Raw genomic sequence first — 13,839 nt, forward strand, 5'->3', positions numbered from 1 at the left:
AACAAACGAGACGGATTGCAGGACAATTCCTACACTATTTGCTTTAGCATAAATGATAGAAACATAAAAAGCAGTGTGTAACATATATATTTTATTACATTCCTGCAAGTGGAATCTTGTGATTAAATTTTGACCCAATTGATGCTATCTTTTTTTTTTTTGGTTTTGAAACAATATTAATTATTGATTGATTGATTGTAATTGATATGTTTTCTTTACGTCCAGTGGCAAATTATTAATTCTTTGTAGAGCTTATAGTACGTCGAATCATAGATTCCCGTTTTTCGCATTAGGTTTGAATATAGGGACCTCTAATAGAAAATTTTACAATATTGGTCTTTTCCCGCACAGTAACCTGTAGTTTAGTCAGTGCATCTACATTTTATCGCCCTTTAGGTCTTTACAATGTAAAATATAGTTGATTCACTGTCTGTGAATCTTTCTTCCTATTGTTAAAATTCTCCTTTACAAACTATCCGATAATTCTTGGTATAGATCTACAGTAAATGTAACCTCTTATTAAATGGTCACACTAATAAATGTTATGCAGTATGCTAAATGGAGCATAAATGTAACTTTATTTATGGTGTTTGTTTTTATTTAACTTTAAAGTGTTGTACTGTCATCGGTTATCGTCTGTCTTATATTAAAACAGAGAGAGAGAGAGAGAGAGAGAGAGCGAGAGAGAGAGAGAGAGAGAGAGAGAGAGAGAGATAATGAATATGCAGACAATACCCTGACCAAAAAGAAAATCGACGAAAATATGTATAGCAATCCACAAAACATGCTTCAGAGAAAAATAATGATTCGGAACAAATACCAAACATACCAAAAAACTACTAGAAATACCTTTAACAAATAACAGCCAACACAGTGGTATATTAAGAAGTCTAAGTTTAGTGTGACGTCCATTTTCACTGAACTAGTACATATTTTTGTTTCGGGGCCAGCTGAAGCCCGCCTCCGGGTGAGGGATTTTCTCGCTGTGTTGAAGACCCATTGGTGGCCTTGGGCTGTTTCTGCTCTTTGGTCGGGTTGTTGCCTCTTTGACACATTCCCCATTTCCATTCTCAATTTTATTAAGTTATAATATATACACACATAATATACGTACGTTTTGTATACTACTTTTCCAAGACTGTACGACTTATACAAAATGGTAAGACAAACAAATGATGCATAATTGAAAAGACAATAACAAAATATTATGATAATTTATAACGTTAAAAGAATTAGGCTAATCACTTTGTCGTATCATAAATAATTTACAACTTAAATGTTTGATCTTGAATTAAGGTTTATTTCATTTCTTTATTTACGTTAAATTGGTAAGAAAGATTGACTGGTGTAACCCTCTCTCGAGTTCACGTGACTGTCCTATGTCATGAAACTCATCAATAACGGTCTTTATTTATATCTTAAAGAATTTTGGGTGTTGATGACAGATCTTTGATAGTCTCTGTTTAATTTACTCACAGTTTTCCTATAGACTTGGACCACCACGCTTGACATATTGTAAAGACAATTGTATATTGTTGAGGACCGTATGTTGACTTATAGAAGTATTTTGGATTGTTGTGTGTGTTGCTGGGTTGCTGTCTCATTGATATATATTCCACATATCCTTTCATTCAGATCGATGATAGCAAGGTTTCATGTTTCAAAACCTGTCACTAATAGAGTATGCCCCGGCTTCCTCAACCAATAAAAGCTGACCGCCATGACTATTGCCAAGTGGGCAAAAAGTGCGCCAACAACTAATCAATCAATCTTATAGAGTCTTTTAATGCTGCTGAATACAGAAAGATGTGGAGTAAACATCAATGAGACAGCACCACACGAACCCCGGCACGAGACATTAAGGAGCAAGAGCAGACTGGTTGGCTCGGAGAATAATGTATCCGTATAGGTGAAATGTCTTCCTATGGACTATTACCTCGTGAACTAGAACGTTAAAAATTCGGCTCATGCAGCGTGTCGGTTTACATGTACTACACAGCAGGGTTAATATTCGTATTTCATTAACACGATATCTTCCTGAATATGCATTTGATTTACCGCTTGACGTTAAACAGCTTATCATCTTTAAATCAAACATACCGGATATGTCATTAATCAACCACTGATGAGATTCCATACTTGGCACAGGTACATGGATATATGGTGGGGTAAAAAAAGATTAACTTTTAACTTTTAAGACAGAAAATCTTCACAGTTAGAACACAATCATCATGCAAATAACAAGATTTTGTGACAAGGCTTATACACGTTAGGTATTACTAGTAACTATATTTCTTTTGAGTCCACAATCTTGGTAGTTTTTGTTTTCTTAAGCGACTGTATTCAAGCAACAACTGTGACTTTCGTAGATAGCTATCTGTAGTAAAGCGGACACATTTTAACCTAGTTTTCCAAATTATGCGCCGTCTTTAATTTCTTTTTTCAAGTAAGTGATAAAAATGTTGGTTGCAGGTTGTTTTATTGTGTGTTTGATATGCCGGAGATTGTCAAAGGGTCTAGGTTTGAGCACGCGTAAAACTCATTTATCCCGCATGTCTGTATAAAGTCAGGCTTTCTGGACCAGATGCTATTCGTTGTAGTCTTTGATTGAGTGTCTTTTTTATGGAGGAGACCCCAAGGGTAACTGGGGAATAGAAATATTGTCACTTTGGTCTTCTTCTGACCGGCATGCAGTAAAACCTTCGCAAAAGTGGGGCATCCGTTTGACTGTGCCGGATCTACAAGTACACAGACTCGTCCGGTCAGAATGGAACCTTTCAATCCTATGATCATGTAAAGAGAATGCCACGCGTTCTGCACGTTAAGAACCCTTGCAACAACTCTTTTTTAGGGATCCGTAGGTAGCCTATTGCGAGGCACAATTTCTGGCCCTATTCAGTATACCCTCATTTTCCAGTGGCGGTCCAGCTGTCCCCGATCTTCATCCCGGGCGGCCTCTTTATATGACCTATACCTATTGTATTCATTGTTAATTTGTTCTCATCCTGAACATGCATGGACTATATGCCACTGGACGTTGATTAACCAACAATCAATCAATCAAATCAGTCGTTGGTGGTAAGTGTAGTTTTTTGTACTGTCCAAGTTGCATTCCCATGAAGGTTGGCAAGACTATCTTCGTTTCTAGTTGTTTCTTTACTACACTTTTCCCACATAACCTATATCAAGCAAGAAGTTCTGTTATATAAATGGTTTTACCCTGACTCTGTGTGTCACTATGTGTACCATAGAATTTGAATTCCTCCAATTCTAGTAACTTGCGAAAAGACAATTATTGGGCATGATAAAAAATAATTTAAGACATTATTAACTTTCCTTGATATAATATTTGTTTTGGAGATGCAATATACCGTTTAGTGATTTGTTTTCCGATTAAGACTTGCTGTACCCCTCTTACATTAGATTTGTTTCTTTGAAGTTATAAGTTTCAGTTTATGCTAAACTTCAAAAGGACAAACGGAATAACAAAATGAGGAGTGTGTTAAAATTGATTTGTTTATTAGAAGTTGAAAGACGCCTGATATATATTGCATTAAGTTTGAGCTAGCTTTCAGCAGCTGCAGCCATTTTTTGAAACGAAATTATTCATAACTTGTCTTTTTTTTATCTAGGTACGTTTTGTCGTCTTATATACCGGGTTTTATTAAGTTAAGCGCTTTTTTTCAATATGTGTTATCCTCTGTATCTTATGTTTTTCACAGAGAACTGATATGTCCAAAGTACGAAGTCAGGAACCTTGTCAGTGGTTGTTTTTGTTTATTATAGCTTATTGTAGCTTTGTCCATTAAGGGTTTTTGTGTGTTGATTGTATAGCTTCTGTGGTCCGTATTTAATTCATTCACAACTTGCATAGAGCGAACTGGCTGACGCTTGGCATGTAATATGGAGAATAATCTTTCTTTGAAGACCATGCATTGACTTCGTTTATTTGTGTTGTTATTGTTTCTCTGACATATATACCCCGCACATTTTTTATTGATCCAAATGAGCAACTGATTTATTATTTGGAGATGGTAGACCACGCTATAGAGTCCGAAAGCAGATATACTATATGTAAATGGATAAGAAGATATATAAAAGTGGCGTATGAGTATACTGAAAAGTGTGTGGGGGGGGGGGGACTTTTGAAAGTGACAAGCAAACAAAAACGTCCTTTCTTTAGACTAATAAGTCCTCTTTCATTTTCATTTTTTTATTTTTTTATATGTTTGTTTGCCAAAAGTGGTGGGGGGTTGCCTCCTTGCACCCCCGGCTCCTACGCCCCCTGTGTAAAAACCTCTTTGCACACACAGATTGTGTGTTTTAGCGACTTCTTATTTGCTGACTACCGTCCATGAGTATCCCCACAAATGTACATTTTGTACATGATTTATTGACTTATGTTCAGAGTTCATTCAAAAGTTTATTACTCGGACAATCTACTAAATGACATGGCTTGACTTTTCTTCGTTTGATTAATTCACAACTTGGTCTTGTCTTCACTTTGGACGATTAAGCGTGGACGATTAAGCGCTTGACATATTTGTATATTGTTAAAGATCTTATTTTGACCTCTAAATGTCGTTTCGGTGTTGCTTTTTTGTTGTTGTTTTAACGAATTGTTTTCAAATTGATGTAATCGCTTCGTTGGTCTCATAGTAGCGTTCTGGCCTCAAAAACGGGATATTGTAGGTTCGAGTTCCAACATGGTCTAACCAAAGACTTCAAAATGGCTAATGACATGTTGCATTAAGAGTAACAACATTATTTGGCCCGAGTCTGAATGATATTGGGGTGACATGTCTTCCCGTAGGCTGTTTTGGACAACACTAACACATTAATGTTTACTTTACACCTCTAAATTGATAATAAAGAACGATTAAACAAAAAGGGAATATTATAATTTTCCAATACTGAAATTTACTTTTTTCAAAATCTTTTTTTACGGAGCAAAAATTTCATTCTTAGTTTGCTGATCAGTGGCTTATAGTCGCCTCTAATTCTCCTGATATAGTTTCTCTCTAGGAGGTCCAATGCTAGATCCGCAGCCATGTCAGTCCAACTTTCCTCTCTCTAAACAAAATCTTAGAGTGAAAGCGATTTGGTTTAGCAATAGTTTGTCCGGGTAAGATAACATGCCTCCGACATACTGTTACATTGTAAATCTGAATCAGTCTGTCAGTCTTGTGGGAAAGAAAGCTATACACACATGATGTTAAGATGCTACCGTTGAGAATATGTATGCAATATTTGATACACATATTTGCCGCTGGACGTTAAGAACTCATTATTTGTATTATACGCCTGAGTGAAAATTCAGCGGAGAGGAACATTAAGTTTGAGTGAGAGATCATGAGTGTAGATTTACAGTTATATAGTACCATGTTCTTTCTGTGAGCGCTCGATCCTCCCTTAACCAGGCACATTGGTGTAAAAGCACAACAAATTAAGAATATTATGTTAAAAACAGTTGTAAATGGCTTATTTTTTTACATTATTAAACAATAATTTATGTCTCAACAACATATATTTCTTAAAGAAAATTCTATGCATTTGTAATTGGACAATTGATGGTTTTATGACATATTTATGAGCGTTTTTCGCCTTTTTTATGTCCTTTCTATACAAATGCTCATTTCTTTCGAAAATTCATTCAGTAATATTTTATAAAATGAAAGAGATAAATGCATTATTTTTTTTTATTTTCATTTCAAGTTCAACGAGCCTAAGTTGTATGCAAACTTTCACAAAATCGGTGACTAGACCATTTATTGTACCTTGACATTAACTCAATAGATCGATACGAAGCACAAAAACAACTAACATAAAAGCAATAGACACAAAGCACCGATAAAACAGTACTCGCAGTTACTGAAAGCTAGGTTAAAGTTAATTGCAACTAATAATTAAATAATGTTCTCCCAGACCAAGGTATCAATCAGTACACATCCAACGGATTTAGTATAAAGACGTCAAAAACTGTCTGAGAAACGCACGACCTTGTGCAATGACAAAATATAAGTAAGCAGTAAGATTATCTAAAGCAGGTAAATATGTAGACAGTTAAAAAAAAATCCAGAAAGCTAATTTTAACATTTGTCAACATTTTGCATGTTGTTGCCCTTTAGCAATAAACTTCTGCAAGGACCCTATAGCACGTATATATAATATAAATACTAGAATGTCGCATGAGATGATCTCATTTACCCTTTTACCCTCAAAATCATAGGCGCTTGGTAAATGGATCCACCTTTTTATATATTATTTATTTTGGGGTTATTTTTTTTTATGAGTGAAAATAAGTTACATTATTAAAAATTTACTAAAAAAAAATTAAAACACAAAAAAATAATGTATAGAAAAAGTGGGCTCAATTTCCCAAGTGCCGGTGCTCAAAATAGCCCATTGATTTACATTTATTCTTAAATTTTGTTAAACATGCTCTTCCCTATTGTTATTTTTATTAAACAATTGTATATTGATATCATTTGCTATATATTGATATTTATATATAATTATGTATGTATGTATGTACTGAAAATATATGATTAAATTTTTTGTATGTCTTTAAACTGTATTGCCTTTGGAAATAAAGTATTGTTTATCGTGACAGCTTGATAACTGGTGATGGATTCAGGCTTTGGGATGCAAATTAAACTTGATCAACAGTTGGACAGAGTTACTAGACAAATATCATGTGATTTGGGCTTTTCAGTTTAACTATGGACTTACAGATCAATATTGTAACAGATGACACAGAGTGCCGGTGCTCAAAATAGCCCATTGATTTACATTTATTCTTAAATTTTGTTAAACATGCTCTTCCCTATTGTTATTTTTATTAAACAATTGTATATTGATATCATTTGCTATATATTGATATTTATATATAATTATGTATGTATGTATGTACTGAAAATATATGATTAAATTTTTTGTATGTCTTTAAACTGTATTGCCTTTGGAAATAAAGTATTGTTTATCGTGACAGCTTGATAACTGGTGATGGATTCAGGCTTTGGGATGCAAATTAAACTTGATCAACAGTTGGACAGAGTTACTAGACAAATATCATGTGATTTGGGCTTTTCAGTTGAACTATGGACTTACAGATCAATATTGTAACAGATGACACAGAGTATATTTACATGTGTTTACAATGTGTTGCATCTTTATTAGACTTTGATGTCATTGATCGTAAACATTTTCTTTGTTAGAAAAATTTAAAAAAAATGAAAAATATTTTGTTGAGCCATCAACAAATTAGTAACTTTCTGCCCTTTTGTTTATTACTTTTTAAACGATGTATAGTTATTAACGAAAAAAATATTTAAAGTTGAGAGCAAGTTTGAACAAAATTGAAATGGTCATTGAGAAATAGATCAAAGATGACACAACTGAATGGAAAAAGTATGCTTTGTATGACGATTTCTTTGTTTAAACTGTTATCTTTAGAAACATGAAAAGTTCTAAATATTTAAATTGCTATGAGTAAAAGTTTTAGAATTTGTAAAGAAATTTTTGTATTGTAATGTACTCTGAATAAACAGTTTTTAAATTAATTATCACTGCTTGTGTTGTCAATCAATACATTTTACATAGTTTGTCATGAAAATAAGTTGACCATATCATGTACTTTTCTAATAAAAAGAATCTGAAATTAAGATGTACAAGGAAACATAAATTCTTCCTTAATCCTAAATTCTTAAAAGCATCGCTTACAAAGAGAAGCAACCCATTTTTTTATTCGTTGTCTTTCATATTTTTAAATTTAGAGTATGTTCCCTTTTCTCATTACTATTTAGATATTAACTTACTCTATAAATATAGAATAGATGGGAATCAGATATGTATACTTTATGTATCATTTTCTTCGTGATGTTTTTGAATTATTTTTGTTTTCCTTGTTTCATAAGCCTGTTTAATTAACTTTTTACGTCGCCTCCCTTGAAAAGATTTATATAGTTATTGCTATTTCAATGCTAATTTCTTTATATCCTGTTACCAACTTTACTTACGTCAACAAACATTGTATTGACGAAGCTTATAATATAAAGATAAAAAAACGAAGCTTATAATGTCAATCATATTTACTCCTAAACTCTTGTGATATCCAGATCCGAGTTTTTGAATGAAATGATCTTTTAAGTTTCCATATAAGACAGAACGTTATTTGGTTTTTGGATGCGTTGTAAGGCGTGTATGGCCATTTCATACACGCATGTCATAGTTATACACTAATTACAGGTTTCATAACGAGTGAGAATATCGCTTGATATTAATCGAATTATTTAATTTCAGAATAAGAATTGGCGAGTTTATATTATAATCATTAAAGTTAATATCAAGCGATTTCTATAATTCTCATTTGTTGTTAAACATATATATTTCTTTTATGGCAAAACACAATATCATTATACTAGTGACCATTGTGGCATATTTTCGATTTCGCAAGCTTCACTTCAAATATAAGTCCGCTTTCAGACCATTTCGAGCTTTTTGTATTTTTCAGAAGTGAATCAAATTTGATAAAAAGACTGTTTTCAGGTGAGACATGAGAGTGGTTTGTAAATTATCAAGATATCACAAATCATCGTTGCCAATGGGGACATCTAGTCCGTTATGACCTTTGAAAGTTACCATTGACCTAACGAATAGCTGATATATGGAAATGTCGCAATTTCGAAACACATTGCAACGTGGCCGACAAAATGAACGCATTTTTCGTATCCCGTATCAAACTGCGTCCAATGTGCTACCTAAAAAATCTCTTCATGCGGGAAATAGATAACAGGCCACAACCTTTAGAGAACCTTGATTTCGCATTTTAATGATCAGTAACGCTTATACATCATGTACATGTTCCATGTACGATATTTTCTTCATATTGATGTTGTGAAATATATACTGCCAGTCACAATAAAGAGCTGTCGAGCTAGAGCAGAAAATGAGTAATTAATTTTTCATGTTTTGTCTCATGATCAAAACCATACTTTTTACTTTGTTCTACATGCTCAACGGAAGAAACCTGTCAACTTGACCAAATTTTGACCCGTTTACTTTTATATCGGTTTTAATCTTGTTTTAAATGGTGGTTTGTTGCAGATTTGCATTTTTGACAAATTGTATGTCAAGTTCAATGGCATAGTCTTTGTTTTTTTGGAAAGGGGGAGAAATAAAAGAAGAAAAAGAGGGCAAGTATGATTAAATTATTCTTCCCGTTATAATAATGCTAAACGGAAACTCCGAATGCCAAAAGTTGACGTGGTTTATATCTGTAAAAAGAAATGTTATTTAACAGTTATCTTTCTTTATTCTCACCAAGAGAATTTCATATATCAACTATAGGTTAAATAGGAATTTGCACCCCCTCCACCTCCTCCTCAAGGCTAAAAACAAAAAGATGTAGCCTTACAGAGGTTAAAAAATCATTTTCGATATTGTGAATAACGATATAAACACAATTGAAAACCTTTCAACCCTTCAACCCTTCAACAGGAATAGCATGTGATATGTCTACGACAAGACATGCATTTTGTATAATTTTATTGAGATTTTTTTTTATATAAATAACATACAATTAAGTGAAATTCTAGTGCATTTTTACATTTTCAACCACAGAAGGAGTTTCTTTAATACTGCTGCAGACGTGAACAGCTTTGACTTTGGAAAAAAAACGGAACAGAAAAACATATATATTTAAATAAAACTTATATGACGTGCCATTTGCTTTATAATAAGCAGAGATTTTGAAGAATTCAGTAACAATCGCTTTGTTTACATATTTATGCTGAAATTTGATACTGTCTTCATAACATACCAACATATTTGGATGGCTAATAAAAGCTAGCATGTTTATAATTGAATATCTAGTTTGAAGTTCACAAAAGGCTAATGATTATTATTTACTCTAGAAAATGCAAGCAATATATTTAAAACATTTAGTTTAGTCATTGAATCAATACGCTTTCTTTGTACTCTTGACTTAATGAGGGTAAATTCCATATGACTGATAAAAATGTCTTCAAAATATTTACTTTTGTAATTTTTTATTTAAATATTATAAATACTCGTTTCAATGTATATATAGTTGAATGACTAATTCAGTCAATTTCATATTTCAATGAGGTTCCATTCAGAAAATATAAAGTGAACAATCATTTAAACTGGCATTTATTTAGCTACGATTTAGACAAAAAAATTAATTTAAATATGATTTTAATAAAAGCGAAATTTTGAAATAAGATTTGGCTATAGGCAGTGAGTTGGGTTCGATGTTGTCAAAATATGCTAAACAACACCGCTGATGTTGCAAGTCAAAAAATCAACCTCATTTAAATCCGTATATGACCTTTAATTTGACCATTAGCCGGAGATGGGTTTCGCACGTGCTAATCATGTTTAGTTATTTAAAAGAAAAGAATGTCAACATTGAAAGGGAAACAAGAGATTCACAGGGAAAAAACATTTCGTTGACTGATTCGACCTATAAAAATCATTCTTGTAATGGTAAAAACGATGATTTACACATTTTAGCCTGCAATGAGCCAATTATTGTACAAATAACAGGTATACAAATAAATTTTTGCTTTTTCTCCTGTTACCCCACTTCCATGTTGAGCAAGCGGTAATATGGATATTTCTTTTTCCATACCAGTTCATTTTGGGGTCCTCTTCGCTGTCCGCGTTTAAACCATGTCGATTTCTTTGAGAGATTAGAGACAATGATTTGGTTTTAATAACTATAGTTTCAAGTATTAGAAGTAAATTTCAGGATAAAAACAATATATGTACATTGTCGGAAAATATAAGATTTATTTGTACTCGCTGCGAAACAGGACAAAAGCTCAGTTACTGTATATGCTTTTGTGACTTTATGTTGTTTTTCAAAATGTTTGAATTTTCTTTTCACTTGATAATAAAATTTTAGTTGTAATCTCTGTCCTGCCTTTTTATTTTTCAGTCTATTCGGTCCTGCCTTTTTTTTATTAGTTTATCCTGCCTTTTTTTTACATAAATTGTCATGCTACCTTTTTATTTTGCCAAGTTGCTCATCCTGCCTTTTTTTTACTCAAAACTCCTGTCCTGCCTGCCTTTTTTTTCAAATTTCATCCTAGCCCCCCCCCTACTATAAAAATCAAATGGTAGCTCCCTTAAAAGCTAAAGATGTTGCGCATTCATCGGTGTCTTGTTGCTATCATTAAAACAATATTCAGCTACAAAGCATTATATATATTTTGTTCCTTCCATTTGGTAAATAGAGAAGGATTTTACTAAAAAGTAAAAACCGACTTCCGTGTTTCTCGAATAACCCCCAGTGGATAGTATCAAATCTATTGAGCCAAATAATCTTTACAAGATAGAATCGAAATTATTGAGTCAAATATAATTCAACGGACACATTCGAGACTATTGATCCAAATAACCTACAACATACACTACCAAGACTATTGAGCCCAATTACCTTCAACAAACACTATCGAGACTATTGAGCAAAATAACCTTTAAAAGACATTTTAGAGAGAATTGAACCAAATAACCTTCACCATGCACTATTGAGACTACTGAGCCAAATAACTGTCAGCAGACACTATCGAGACGTCTGAGCAAAATAACCTTTTACAGATATTTTAGAGAGAATTGAACAAAATAACCTTCACCAGGCACTATCGAAACTATTTAACCAAATAACCCACAACATACACTACCCAGACTATTGAGTCCAATTACCTTCAACAGACACTATCGAAATTATTTAGTCAAATAACCTACAACATACACTGCCCAGACTATTGAGTCCAATTACCTTCAACGGACACTATCGAGACTATTCAGTCAAATAAACTTCAACATGCACTACCCAGACTGTTGAGTCCAATTACCTTCAACGGACATTATCGAGACTATTGAGTCAAACAAACTTCAACATGCACTACCCAGACTATTGAGTCCAATTACCTTCAACGGACACTATCGAGACTATTCAGTCAAATAAACTTCCAAATGCACTATCGAGACTATTGAGTCAAATAAACTTCCACATGCACTATCGAGACTATTGAGTCAAATAAACTTCAACATGCACTATCGAGACTATTGAGTCCAATTACATTCAACATGCGCTATCGAGACTATTGAGTCAAACAAACTTCCACATGCACCATCGAGACTATTGAGTCAAATAAACTTCATCATGCACTACCCAGACTATTGAGTCTAATTACCTTCAACATGCGCTATCGAGACTATTGAGTCAAATGAACTTCCACATGCACTATCGAGACTATTGAGTCAAATAAACTTCAACATACACTATCGGGACTATTGAGTCAAATAAACTTCAACATGCGCTATCGAGACTATTGAGTCAAATAAACTTCAACATGCACTATCGGGACTATTGAGTCAAATAACTTCCACATGCACTATCGAGACTATTGAGTCAAATAAACTTCAACATGCACTATTGAGTCAAATAACTTCCACATGCACTATCGAGACTATTGAGCCAAATAAACTTCAACGTGCACTATCGAGACTATTGAGTCAAATAAACTTCAACATACGCTTTCAAGACTATGTAACCAAATAACCTTCGACATGCACTATGGAGACGTAAGTCGAATAAGCTTCAACGGATACTATCGAGACTATTGAGCCAAATAAATTCACCAGGCACTATATCGAGACTTTTGATTAAAAACACTTTCACCAGCCACTATTGAAACTATCAATCCACATAAACTTCAACAGACACTATCGAAACTATTGAGCCAAATAAACTTCACCAGGCACTATCGAGACTAGTGGGTCAAATAACCTTCAACAGGCACTATCGAGACTATTGAGCAAAATAACTTCGTGACATTTAAAGGCCGGGCATTAGCTACTAATTGACTCAAACTTTCAAATTTGATTTAATAATATATTAAACATTCGAGAATATAATATATAAGAGTCCCCACAGGAAACAATAAACAATGCATGAAGTCGTAAAAGATGTATCTACATTTTGTTACAAGGTGTCATCTAACTAACCATCGACCATAACCTCGGAAGATGTCCGATTGGCATGTGACCCAAGTGTGAATATGAATAGATAAATTAATACAAACAGAGAAATATAGATACATTGTAGCACGTGCAATATTATAAATACAATTTTTCTGTTTGATTTTATATCAAAGATTAAAAACATAATGTACATCATCACTTTACCTTGGTCTGTATATTGAGAATTTGTTTTGGGGAGTTGTAACAGTCAACAAAACCGAAATTCCTGTTCGGCCTTATTTTCACTTTGTTAGGTGACATTCTTTTCAATAACTGAACTTTGTTCATTGTTGAAAGCCGTACGGTTGCCTATTTTTGCTTAAAACCACGTTATTTCGACTCTGTTGGGTAGGTGTATCATCAGCAATCATATATCACATCTCCTTATTTTATACTGCGGTTAATTCAAAGGTTCTAAATGATGTCAAATCATTGTCTTCAAAGTCAATAATGAAAAGGCGTTTTTTTTTTGGTGTTTCTTTGGTGTGTTTTTTTAGGGGGGGGGGGGGGTGTGAGGGGGTCTTACCTTGACTAAATTTTTCCAAACTGACTAATAATACTGATTAATAATTCAATTAATACTTCTTGTAAATGTTTGAATTTAATTTATATTGTCAAAATCGAAGCAAAACGTACTAAAACTTGCCTTAACAGAACAGTCAAATTTTACGAGGTCAACTATCGGAGGAAGTAGTAACCTTTGTTTTGATACAATAAAATAATTCATAAGCTGAAAACAGTCAGAATCCTTAAACTGGACACCTGTTGTGTTTGCTTATCGGAGCA

The sequence above is a fragment of the Mytilus californianus genome, unplaced genomic scaffold (genome assembly GCF_021869535.1).
Source record: "Mytilus californianus isolate M0D057914Y unplaced genomic scaffold, xbMytCali1.0.p SCAF_5, whole genome shotgun sequence".
NCBI classification, from domain to species: Eukaryota; Metazoa; Mollusca; class Bivalvia; order Mytilida; family Mytilidae; genus Mytilus; species Mytilus californianus.